The sequence below is a fragment of the Physeter macrocephalus genome, chromosome 8 (assembly GCF_002837175.3).
Source record: "Physeter macrocephalus isolate SW-GA chromosome 8, ASM283717v5, whole genome shotgun sequence".
In the NCBI taxonomy this organism is placed as follows: domain Eukaryota; kingdom Metazoa; phylum Chordata; class Mammalia; order Artiodactyla; family Physeteridae; genus Physeter; species Physeter macrocephalus.
The window spans coordinates 6447053-6460458 of NC_041221.1; the positions used below are offsets into that span (position 1 = coordinate 6447053).

At 42.2% G+C, this 13406-nt stretch overlaps 1 protein-coding gene across 3 annotated transcripts in view; it reads right to left on the reverse strand.

The window, feature by feature from the left end:
- The window catches only part of SETD4 (SET domain containing 4), a 468053-nt gene that overhangs the window by 73930 nt on the left and 380717 nt on the right, over nt 1-13406 (reverse strand). For 2 of the 3 annotated variants that reach the window (XR_008618003.1, XR_003680787.2), the window contains one exon: nt 4865-4966. The exons of the other annotated variant lie outside the window; for it this stretch is intronic. The gene's annotated coding sequence lies outside the window, so the exon portion shown is untranslated. The remainder of the gene's footprint in view (nt 1-4864; nt 4967-13406) is intronic. 3 annotated transcript variants of the gene reach the window in all.

Consider the following 13406-nt stretch of genomic DNA (forward strand, 5'->3'; position numbering starts at 1 on the left):
CTTTTATCATTTCTTGCTGGATTTGATGTAACAGCCTCCTCGTTAGCCTAGCTCTTCAGTCTTGCCCCAGCACCCTCCAACCCAGCCTCCACCCATCTCTACACAGATTTTTTTCTTCATACAATTAAAATCCTAGCATGCCTCTTGCCTCCTTAGAAGGCATTGGTATCCCTCCTTGAACTCATGATAAGGTCCAGACTATAACATGGGTACCAGATCCAACTGATCAGTCCCCCCACCCCACTCACAAACCCTCTGCTCTTCCAAGCTGGTTACCCTCTCCCTCCAAGAATGCCACTCGCCTGGGTTCCCCCCAACCTCAACCATGGAGCTAACTCTAAGTCTTCCTTTAAGACTTCCTTTAAGACTCTGCATCACCTTGCTAGGTCTCCAGTTAGGAATGATGCTTCTCCTTTCTGGATGCCTCTATCACTGCTCTTACCTCACTGCTACTACCATTTGCATGTTGGTCTCCCTGGCCCATCTGTGTAAGCCCAGAAAACAGGGACTATTCTGACCTCTGCATAACCAGGATTTAGCACATTTCCCAGCATTAAGTCCTCAATAAGTACCCAACATCTCCTGACTCAAGAACTTGTTCATATGCACAGAGATGGTGTGCTGGGCCTTAATACAAAATCAATAAAATTGCAGAGGATTGTAAAAACTCCACTAAGGGCACAGTGTTCAGTATAAATTAAACAAACATTTAAATTCAAGAGCCATGATTTCTACTGCTTTAAAGCAAGTCAAGGGAAGTTAGCATTATATATTACTCCCACGTCCTGGAATGCTATTACTTAGGAACCGATAGGCAGATAATCAAATGCTCACTTTAGAGGTTGAACACTTGTCTTATCATAGAAAACTGGATAGTTATGAATGAGGTGATCCATTGATGATAAACCTTTATCCTGGGGCATAACTCTGGAATTGTTCATGCTGTGCTGCTCTGTGACTCTGGGCAGGAACTACTGGCGGCTTGGTTATTTAGGTGAGGGGTGGGAGAAGAGAAAGGAGGACAGGATTTCAGTCAAGGAGCCCCTGCCCCAAGTGGCTGAGAAGTAAGGTCATCTTAGCCCCAGGGAGGCTAAGGGTTCTCTTCCCCATATCACAGGTTATGTATTGGCATCCCTCTACTGCTTTGCTGAATACAATACCTGCATCACCCAAAGATAACCTATTTTCTTTTCTTCAATTAATAAGATTGAGCTTATAATTTATTGAGAGTGAATAGGTTATTATGAGTTCTCCAGAGATAGATTCCCATGCGATCTGATTATTTCCGTTTTGTTCACCCCCATGTCCCATTCTCTGGGCTTCTCTTTTTTGTTCAGTGTCCCAGGAGGCTGGGCCTATGAACTTGTCTAGTGAGCTTCCCTACCCTGTGGCTTCTGGTAGGGTTCGGACAATGGGAGCCTTGGCAGAAGATTGGGGTGTCAGGAGGGAAAGACCAGGCACTTATTTCTTCTACACCCTCTCTGCTAACCCTCAGTTCTGCCAATGGCTGCATTTCTCTGCCTGTAGCCCCAACCTGCATCGGGGAGGCATCTCCCATAGATCTCAATTCCTGCCCCTGCTCTGTTTAAGCCAAAGGGGACTAACAGATTCCCACTGATGCTCACCCTTGGGTGTACCACCTTGCTGATTCCTTTACCCCTTGACCTCTGAAATTGTCTCTTCAACGAACCCCTGTAGTACACAATCTATTTCCTGCCAGGAGCCTGATGCGGAAAACCTCCTGGATTCCACCCCCCGTCATAAGCCTGACTGCAGTAGGCACACCATCTTCAGTTATGCTTGACACTGTGGTCACTGGACAGACAGATCTCTCGGATGCTTGGCCTCGATCCCCGAATCCCTCCCCTCCTTGAATCAGTCATATTTCTCCAGAGAAACAGAACCAATAGGGTGTTTAAGGAATTGGCTTAAACAGAGCCAATAGGACATTTAAGGAAATGGCTTTTACAGTTATAAAGACTAGGAAGTCCATTGGGAGATTGGAACTGACATACACATACTACTATATATAAAATAGATAATTCATAAGAACCTGCTGTATAGCACAGGGAACTCTACTCAATACTCTGTAATGGCCTGTATGGGAAATGAATCTAAAAAAAAAAAAAAGAGTGGATATATGAATAACTGGTTCACTTTGCTGTACACCTGAAACTAATACAACATTAGTAAATCAACTAGACTCCAATAAAAAACTTTTTTAATTAAAATAAAATAAAGACTAGGAAGTCCAAAATCCACAGGGCAAGCTGGCAGACTGGAGATTCAGTTAGGAATGTATGCTGTAGTCTTGAGTCTGACAGATGGAAACTCAGGCAGAATTTCTACATTGCCCTAGAGGCAGAATTGCTTCTCCTTTGGGGAACCTCAGTCTTTGCTCTTAAAGCCTTCAAATGATTGAGTGAAGGCCATCCACATTATGGAAGATAATATGGTTTATTAAAATCAACTGATTGTAGATGTTAATCATATCTAAAAAATGCATTCACAGAAACATGTAGATTAGGGTTTAACCAAACCACTGGTCACCACGGTCTAGCCAGTTGACACATAAAATTAATCATCCCCCAGCCCCCATCCACTACATACATTCAGTTTCTTCTGGGTAAGAAGGTACCTCTTTACCTCAAAAGCCAACAAGGACTTAGAACAATTTGTACTCACTTATATCCTCTTAGGAGGTAAGGATAAGAAATACCTAGTGAAATAACAAAAACAAACACATTCATGGTATCAGAGAGACCATCCAAAATCCATCAAGCTCTGCACAAAGTATAACCCTGTTACATTTTTTTATTGACACTGATTGGCTTGTGCTTGAAACTGCCCAAGAAATTTAGAAATATGGAAAATAGGATTAGAAGGAGTTTGAACTATGACCCAAGAGATCAAACCCTGACAACTTGGTATGCTAAACTATATTAAAATGTATGACTTTGAAGGAAGAGATCAATATTTTTTTCTGTTTGTGAAGAGCCTGCACTAAATGATAGTGAGATATAAGCAGCCTGAGAATGTAAACATATCCTAAGGATTTCCATGGCTTGTAGTTGTCCAAGGCAGCCATCTATAGAAAGGGAAAAGGTGACGAGCTTCTAGAAAGAACAGCTGAGACATTTGCTTGTTTGTTTACTTTAAAACCAAGAACAGATTTATAAATTACTTATGTCTTAAAAACCACATGACTACCACTATGGACCTGACCCAAGACACTCTTTTTTTTTTTTCTTTAGACTTAAAATAGGTCACTTTATTTTGAGTGGTCAGGAAACTATGGCTGGCTTCATATGGCTCTTCTTCCTTGGCCAAAAGTAGGACAGAACAAACAGTGGGGATCTTCCTGGGGCAGAAACCTTAAATGCAAACAGCAGTTCTCGTATGACACTCTTTTTTAAGTATAGCAAAATACAACTGAAAACGCAGCTTTCTCTTAGCCTGAGTGCCACGGAGGTGTCTGTCCAGGGTATTTATTCCTTCCGTGACGCCATATTGCAGCGGCGGCACTCCTCTACCTGTAGCCAGGACCCCTTCAGGAGTCTCTCTCCCCCACGTACAGCTTTCCTTCCCTACCCCTTGAGGCCTAAGGGAGGTGCCAACTTCCTGCTAAATGCATCACCAATCCTTCCTGCAACCAACAGAATCTAGAAGAAACAACAGGCCAAGAATGGAAAATCTTAAGTCCTAAGAGAAGTACCAGTCCAACCCGTCCCAGAAATCCTTCAGTCTTTAGCCAACATGTGCTCTTTTTCTAAAACAAGCTCACCAAGGAGCTGGTCACTCTCTAAGTGTCCCTCTCTGAACCTCCACATTTCTCTTCACATTTGTTCCTGTCCCTACCTACATCATCTTCTCCTCCTCCTTCTCCTTCTCCTCCCTCTCCCTCTCTCCCTCTATCTCTCTCTCCCTCTTTCCCCTTCTCCTCCTCTACAGACAGACAAGCTTTCTTAATGCAAAGGGCTACTTGAATGCAGAAGAACCTCTTCACCATATGCCTCTATTACAGTATCACCAACTGAGGTACGCCAATTACAACAAAAGGAATTCAACCAACTCTTATTCTCTTAGCGGAGATGGTCCTCCAGCCATCACACACATTGAGTCCAAGACCCAGATTTTCTCATCCATGCACCAGAACAAAGGACTTTTTATATGCGAAACAAACAAGAAGGGGCTGCCAGACCAATTAAATGTAAGTGATTTGCTTTATGCTGTGATTTCTTAGCTAAATATATCTCAAAACTTCCTTCTGGAATATTGACGCTTTCTTTTCTCTGTGTAATTTTTGTCTTTGATTATCAAGGCTGCTTTGCCTAGCTTTGGCTTATATTTTTATGGTCTCACACTACCAAGGAAAGTGAGGACTGCCTATACCTAGACCCTCCGACCTGCCGTGAGAACGAGATGGAGCTTTCTTTTCCCCCTTTGTGAAATCTTTGCAACTGCTTAGCAAATAAGAGCCAAAAGAGGCCAGATGTTGGGAAAAGAGGGCAAAAAACAAAATTGCCTTTAAACAAATATTTTCCTTTCTCGTGATACAGAGATGCCATCCACCCTATATCGCCAAACAATGCTCTTCTGGAAAATGCTGTCACTGATAGACAGGAGGGGAGAGCGCACTTGCTGCATGTGACCAGCAGGAGCCAGAGTCTAGCATCTTTCCTTCTCAGGAGGGAAGGGAGACTCAATCAGGGATTTCCCCAGCGGTGCCCAGCTGGTGGGGTCGCTGGGACTCACACTCCTCCACAAGATGTGGAGCCCCCTTGCCCTCCATCCACCCCAGTGCGAGTTGGGGACCCTTGCCGATGTTCTTGATCTTGGTCATCTTGGGTCAAATCTTACTCACCTTATGAGATGGTTGGTTCAGTCTCTGTCCCTTCAGGCTGTGAGCCAAGCAAAGTCAGAGAATCTTCCTTTCTCCTGGGGACACTCAGGTCTGGCCCAGTGCCTGATTCATCAAGGAAAAGTAAACTCTTAGTCCAAGAGCGAGTCATCCCCCAACTCCGGGTTGAGTCCAGGCCTCTGTCTAACACTGAATCAGTGACCTTGACAGCCTATGGTTTTGAACATTGGTAAATGTACCTAATTTTGATAATCTGCTTTTGAAAAGAAGCTTTTATTTCTTAGCCTGGGAGAAACCAAAGTCCTCTAACTGGGGAATTTTCCTAATGCAGCCCCGGTGACAGGCTGACCCCAGGATTGTGAGAAGCCCATTCACTTCCTCCCCTGATGGCTGGATAACGGGGCTGAGAAGAAATGCCTCTGTGAGCCAAGGCTTCCGTGGGCCCCTCTGTCCTTTGTGCCCTGTGGACCTGTCTCTGTGAAGATTATCTTCTTTTTTGTTTGTTTGTTTATTTTATTTTTCCAAATAAACTTTTTTTTAATATATGGAGTATAGTTGATTAACAGTGTTGTGTTAGTTTCAGGTGTACATCAAAGGGATTCAGTTATACATATACATGTATCCATTCTTTTTCAGATTCTTAAGATTATCTTCTTTTCTAAGTCCTTACAGTTCGCTCTTGCCTACATGATCACACATTGGGCAACCCTTATATTTTCAGCAGCTCATCTCATAGCTGCCTCCCACCCCTCAGAGGGTGAGGTTCAGCCTCTGCCACAGACCGATGCGAGGAAGGTTCGATTCCATCAGAGCACATTCCTGGTACCCAAGCATCCCTGATGGATGTATTCTCTTGGTGCCCTTCGTCACCAGCCTCTGACCCCACTCTGTCCCTTTCTCTTGCTCCTGTAGAGCTGGGGATGCACAACAGTCTTGAAATTCCTTCATCTCCTTCCCCTTCCACCCAGTTTCAGGTCTATAACCACCTGCTTTGCATGTATGGTCCCACAAATGCCAGTCAAGGGCACCCTAAGCACAGAGTTCCATCCCAGGGCTCTCCAAGTCCCCGTTTCTTTAATTACTTCCCCTCCTGACACATGTTTCAATAGCACTATTTACGTCTATCTATTCCTCTTGAACTGTAAAAGGTTTTCATTTCTTTCCAAATCACTTAACTCTGCTTGGTGTGTTTAATAGCATTTTTTATTGAGCATCTTTTCTCCAGCGTGGTTTCCAGAATTTCTTCTCTCAGTGTCTCCAGAGATCAGCCTTGTCTTCATTGGCTTACAGCTGGGTAAACTCCTGAATGGAGACCTTATCTGACTTGCCAGCAGTCACTCAGCCATTCAGTAACACTCAAACATAAAGATCCTACATTAAAATTACTGGTCTCTCAACTATTGGTACCTTCTCTGGTCCCAAGGAAACAAGAACAGCCTTGATAGAAAAAATAATGTTCACTCTAAGTAGCAGTGGCACATCCTGCGGTATATACAGGGCAATGCTTAAAATTATCATCTTTGGGGTTAGACTGACCTAGTTTCTGTCCAGTTCATCCAAGCTTCAGCTGGGTGACTTTGTGCAAATTACTTAACCTCGTTGAGCCTTAGCTTACTTATCTATTGCATGGGAATGGTAATACCACCTCGCAAAGTTGAGAAGATAAAATAACAAAAATGCTTAGCCCAGTGTCCAGTATAAATAAAGTGGCCAAATTATAGTAGTGATCATTAATTTAAAGAAAATAATCATATAGCTGAACTTAATTAATTTTTTTAAGAAGTATATGAAGAAATGCTCAAACTCATAGAAATCAATTAAATGTAAATTACAACAGTGAGGTGCTACTTTATACCATCACATCAGAATGGCAAAAATAAAAAATGGCTAATATCATGTGTTGGTAAAGATGGAACATTTCTACATCACTGGTACCACCATTTTGGAGAATAATCTAGCTGTATTTATTGAATTTAAATATATATACCTTATAAAAAAATAAAATATAAAGATAGAAATTAGATGGCAGGTGTGCTGAAAGTTATGTCTTCTCTGTGGTTACTCCATGAGCCCCTCTTCTCCCCTCCTCTGTTCCTCCCGTTGACATGGCACCCTCTAAGACTTGCACCTGGATCCTCTACGACTTTGCCAGATTTTCTTTCTCGGGGAGCTCAAGTACTTCAATACCTCAATTCTTTCTGTTGTTGTTGATTACATTGCTCATATAGGATCTCCATCTTCTCCCTAGTTGCCAGGATCTCCTCATCTACGGCAGTGTTTCCCAACCTTGCCTGATCATAAAACTTATAGGAAGTGGGAGTGGGGGGACTTTAAAAAATCTCTAAACCCAAATCTGCAATGGGTGTGGGGATATGCAAGTTTAACAGGCCCCCTAAGGTAAGTCTGTGATCAGGCAAATTTGGGATAAAACAGCCCATTCAGCACAGCCACCATGTTCTCCTAACCCAGGTCTCATGACTTATGAAGGAATTTGCACCACTATCTCCTGCAAGTAACAATCAGAGGGAAAGAAAAATTGGAATCAAAACCCTGGGGATGTTGTGATATTTCTATAGCTTATAAAGACAAGAGCTGGCACACTTAATATGGAAAATCTTTTGAAATACTTGAAATAAATATGGCCACCATATCTGCAGGACACTTCTGTATGAGAATCCCAACTTTTAAAACTAAATGTGCCAACAGAGATCAGCCAAGATAGTGGAGTAGAAAGACCACAAGCTCACCTCCTCTCACATGTACACCAAAATCACAACTATTTATAAAACAACCATCGGCGAAAAAGACTCGAACCCACTAGAAAAGATCTTCTACAACTAAAGATAGAAAGAAAGAACCACAACAAGACAGGGAGGAGGGGCAGAGTCACAGTATAGTCAAATCCCATACTCCCAGGTGGGCAAGCCACAAACAGGAGAATAATTACATTGCAGAGGTTCCCCCAAAAGAAGTGAAGGGTCTGAGCCCCATATCGGGCTCCCCAGAACATTTGGCTTTGAAGGCCAGCGGGGCTTGCTTTCAGGAGTCCCAGAGGGCTGGGCGAAATGGAGACTCCTCTCTTAAAGGGCACACACAAAACCTCACACTCCAGAATCCAGGGCAGGAGCAGTAATTTGAAAGGAGCCTGGGTCAGACCCACCTGCTGATCTCAGAGAATCTCCCAGAGAGGCAAGAGGCAACTGGAGCTCACCCTGTGGACACAGACACAGGCAGCAGCAGTTTTGGGGAGCTCTTTCTGCCACATGGATACTGCTGCTGGCAAGCATCATTTTGGAATCCTCCCTCTAGCTTGTTAGCCTCAGAACTCAGCCCCACCCCTGCCCAACAGCCTGTGAGACCTGTGACACCTCAGGCCAAGTAACTAACTGGGCAGGGACACGGCCCCACCCACCAGTAGAGAGAACTCACAGACATCCCTGGACACAGCCCTGCCCATTAGAGGGCCCAGAACCTGGTCCCACTCACCAGTGCATAAGCACTAGACCTGGGACCTCCAGTGCCCTGCATCCAGAGACCCCAGGACCCAGCTCCACCCACCAGTGGGCGGGCACCAGAACCCAATCCCTGGCCCCTCCCACCAGTGAGCCTGCTCTAGCCTCAGGACAAGCCTCACCCACCAGCCGGCAGACAACACTGGTGTCCCCTCTATGCCCACTTTCTGGAGAGTTTTTATCATAAATGGACTTTGAATTTTGTCAAAAACTTTTTCCGCATCTATTGAGATGACTATATGATTTTTATTCTTCAGTTTATTAATATGATGTATCACATTGATTGATTTCTAGATATTTGCTGCGTCTTTTTTTTTTAATTGAGGAGCAAAATTGTCCCTAGAATCACTTGCCTTTGTGCTTTCTTGGGCAGAACTGATGAACACACCCACCCCTAAACTTCTCACTAGCAAAAGGAAATGGAATTATTAAGTTTGCCTTGAACCAATCATGGTCTATTCCTGAAACTCACCTTCCCTGAGAGTATTTCTAGAATACATTTAGAAAGAAGAAAGGAATGGCTCATAGATAGGTAACCAATGGAGTCTTGAAAAATGCACAAGATCATAAGATCACAAAATAAACTTTTTTTCATTTCTTGATTTGCAGAGTGTTCATACCAACAAATTTTAACCACACACAATTTCACTTCCAAACAAATGCCTAAGTTCTTCAAAGCAAATTTATAGTTTCATTTTTATTAGATTGCTATGTTGCATCTGGACTCTTAATTACAAACAAACTAAACCCCTACTAATACTACAAAGAGCATATGCTGGCCTCAGGGAGGTAGAATGGAAGTAGAAAGGTCTAGTTCAAGCTTCTCCCACCCAAGTGTGGGTTCTCAGTTGATGGACAGAAGGTCTAATTAAGGTCATGACCATCGTTCTGTTTACACAAAGATATTATTAGAGGGTCTATCTTTAGATCTTGGTGGCTGGGGGTCAATATATATTTTTATTCCAAAAATAAAAAAGCTTTTATCTTTAAAAAAAAGTTATTAGGTATATCATAAGAACCCTCTCTATATTTAATTATTGAATAAATGTTGATATTTGTTAACTTATATTCTCTCCCTTTCTACAAATGATTTGGAGAAGCTTATAAAAAAAAAAAAGAGCCAATCTGAATAAGGCTAGTGGATTGCAACAATGTCAATTTCCTGCCTGTAATATTTTACAATAGTTGAAGAAGATGTTATCATTGGGGGAAACTGGGTAAAGAGTAGCCTGGATATCTCTGTATTCTTTCTTACAACTGCATGTGCATCTACACTTATCTCAAAATAACAAGTTTAATTTAAAAATAAATAAATATAATCAAAAGGGTAAAATATAAAGAACTGAGCATATCATTGACAGCAAAAATGGTACATCTGAAAGCAAGAAAAAGCAGAGACATGCAAGCCAGCAGTCCTCTGCAGTTGTTAGCAGGGGTCTGAAAATTTGGCCTAAGCTTCCTAGAGGCCAAAGGAAATAGGGAATTAGTTACAAGGATCACAGTGCCCTAAAATTTTATTAAAAGGTGGGAGGAGAGACTGCATTTCTGATACTGCAACCTGAGAGGAATTTGTTCCCTTTACAGGTATGTTGTGTTGTACCCAACAACAATCCTACAAGAGATAAAATAGAAAAATTCATAGGACTTTTTTTTTTTTAATGTTCTTGAACTTGTAGAGACAGTGGAACTCCATGGTACATTTCAGAAAATAATAAAATTCTGAGGAGTCAATAAGTTTCACCGATGGGTAATGAAAGGAGGCACAGTGACGTCATTTGATCACCTTTCTGCCATAATTACTCACAATTACTGAATTACGTTTTCACCCTGACACTGTGAAATACATGTTCTTCAGGAGCGACAGGCAAAGGGGGCTCTTCAGTACATTTTCTAGAGTCTTCCTTTTGAGCAAAAGTCAACGGCTTGCCAGCCATCTCCTGTCCTCCCGGCTCTTCCCTGTCCCCAGCATTATTTCTGGGTTGCACGGCTCCAGGGGAACTGGTTGCAACACTGGGGAGTCTCTCCAGGTCCCTGGACAAAGGAGCCACGGCAAAGAGCACACAAAGGAGCCGCTGAAGTTCCCTCTCCCTTGTGAACAAAAGCAGAATTGGGCATTTTTTTAAACAGTCCCTGGGTAAATGCTTCTGGGCTAGGTGTTACTTTGCCTCGGACAGGCACAAATCCAGCATGCCCTCTCAAGCACACACTGGAGAAATCAGGGTTGAAGAAACATCTTAAATGACGCTGTTAAGTTCAGACATTACTGATTGGTGGGGATCAAAAGGCAAAGGATCCAACTCATGGTCTCTAACCCCCTGAAGTTGATTATCTGTTCAATGCCAAGTATAGATAAGGTCCCGGAGAAGCCACACAGAACTGAATCAGAGGAAAATCCAAGTGTTGTAAACTCAAGATGTAAGGGCTAGGTTTGAGGGAGCGATCTGAGAAATGAAACCAGAGAGTGAGTTTTAAATGAAGTCTTGGAAAGAGAGAGGAATTACACAGATTGCCCGTGAGGAAAGGGTATCCCTCAAGGGAGGTACAGCAGAGAGAAAAACATGAAGGTGGGATTTGCAATTCATCCTCGGGGGACATTACACAGATTGATTTGGTTGGCCAAGCAAGGCCATGGTGGACAGTAATGGAAGAGAAAGCTGGAGAGATAAGACCAGCTAAGGCAAGTCTTTGAATACGACACAATGGCATTGAGAGGATTCACAAAGAATAATATCAGCACGTACATGCCAGCCTAATAAAAAAGTAGAGACAATGGACTGTCTGGTGCATCAGAGGTACTCTGCCTAAATTATTTTTGATCTATTGGCACATCTTTTATGATCTACTAAAAAATTAAATTTTTCATTCATCTATTGTATTCAACAAGCGCAAGTCACGAGCCCAGATTATTAATGATGTCAGATCTTGTATTACTAAAACAAATGCATAAAGGTTCCATTTCTGATGACAAAAAGAGAGTCATTTGTTTCAATCATGGAAGACAATCTTATTAAACATTGCCAACTTACTGCCAAGCTGGCTGGTCACCAAGGCACAGCTACAGAACAAATGGAATCGAGAGGACTGTCAATCTTCTGACAGTGTCACAGTCCCCAAAATAATAAACTTAGGGAGAGATAAATCTGTTATGACTTGGACACTTTTACTTCTTAATTCTGGAGTCTTTCAAGGTCACCATTTTCACAATCCTTTCATGTAACAACTAAGCTGTTGGGCAAATGCTAGTAAGGATGGGTAAAATGGTCCTATCTGTGTGGAAACCTTATACATATTCAGATAAACTGACTTAACCTTTCAGGAGAGTAATTTAGTAAAATAGATAAAAAGCCTTAAAAATGTTTATACCCTTTGACCCAATAATTTTACTTCTCAGTCTAAGGAAATAATCTGGAATGCAGAAAAGGCATTGTGATCAAGAATGTCCATTACTCTGTAGCTCTTAATGGCCAAAAACAATGGAGCCAACCGATTTTCTAACAGGAAGGGCATGATTTAACAAAGTACCTTCCAGCCGTGGAAAAAATGCTTATGGCACATTACCTATATGCTATGTCATATATACTACACTTTCAAGTACACAAACAAGGTTCCCAGAAAGTATATAAATAACGTTCCCAGAATGAAGACTAAAAGATAACTGCCCCCAAATTTTGACAATGGTCTTTCAGATGTTGAGATTTTATGTATCTGTTTATTTTCTTCTTGTTCTTTACTATAGTACTTTCAAATGTGTCTCAGTACTCATGTATTACCTTTAAATGCAAATAGAACTCTTGAAACATTTCTGAACAGGTTCATTCTAGAAGGTCCTCTAGCTTGGAGGCACCAGGAAGAGTGAAGGACAAAGCGCACAAAAAAACCAAGAAGGATGGTAGCTCCTATTACACCTGAAAGATAAACGTGTTTGTTCCAGATTTGCCAAGAGAAGCTTGGAGGGATTCCCAGGGAATGAGGCCAGAGTTAAGGTGCTGCCCAGATCCCAAATAAGCCCATCCCCTACCCAAATGGCCTTGAGGTAGGAGAGATAAGATAACACAAATGCCAGTTAGTTTTAGGGGAACCCAAAAAAAGAGGGTTTCATGCTCCGATTCCTATTTGGAATTCTGGGAGAAGACCACTTTGTGGGATGTCCAAAGGCAACATGAGGTAGTCTCACTAGAGCAAAATGGCAGAGTGGGGTCTGGAGCCTCTGAAGTAGTTCTCACCCCAGATCTCCATGGCCCAAGCAGCAAGGCACAGAAGGATCCAGAAGTTCCCATGAAACTCCATGGTGAACAGGCCAACGAGCTGAAGTGGCCTAGAGTTGTGACAAAGAGCGGCCAAGTGATGACGGTGACCAAAGCGCCCCAGCATTAGTGGCAGATGCAAGCACACACCCGAGGCCAGGAAAAATTCACTATTTTTTCTTTAGTTTGCCCCTTTGAGCTTCAGATGCACAGAATTAACTTAATCATACTCCTAGTTAATGGCATGCCATCATTTAGTGGCACACTCTCATCGTCAGTTTGTGATGAATTATGATGGATTGATTGATTGCCTTTCATTCCCATTCTCATAACCATCTCTCTCTCCCACCATGGGCAGTCACCCCATTGTATTTGACTAGTATTCTTGAGTTTGTATGTACCCTTGAGAATTACAGAGTTTCAATTTATATAAATGGTAATGTGCTAAAGTTGACATTGCGTTTTTACTTTCTTTACTCAGCACTAAACTTTTAAAGTCTATTCATTCTGATGTGTTTATGCCTAGTTTGGCATCTGGGTAATATTCCTTGATTTATTTACACATTTCCCAAGTGACAAACACTTCAGATGTGTTCAACTCCAGCCCAGACACCGCTGCAATGGATATTCTTTTGCATGTCCACTCATAGACCCTTAGGAGAATTTCTCTGATATGTTATCACCAGGAGTGGAATTTCTAGAATAGAAGAAACACACCTACTTAACCTAATGACTGACTACTGCTTTTAAAAGTGGCTTCATAAGTCTTCAGTATGAAAAATAGTTGAA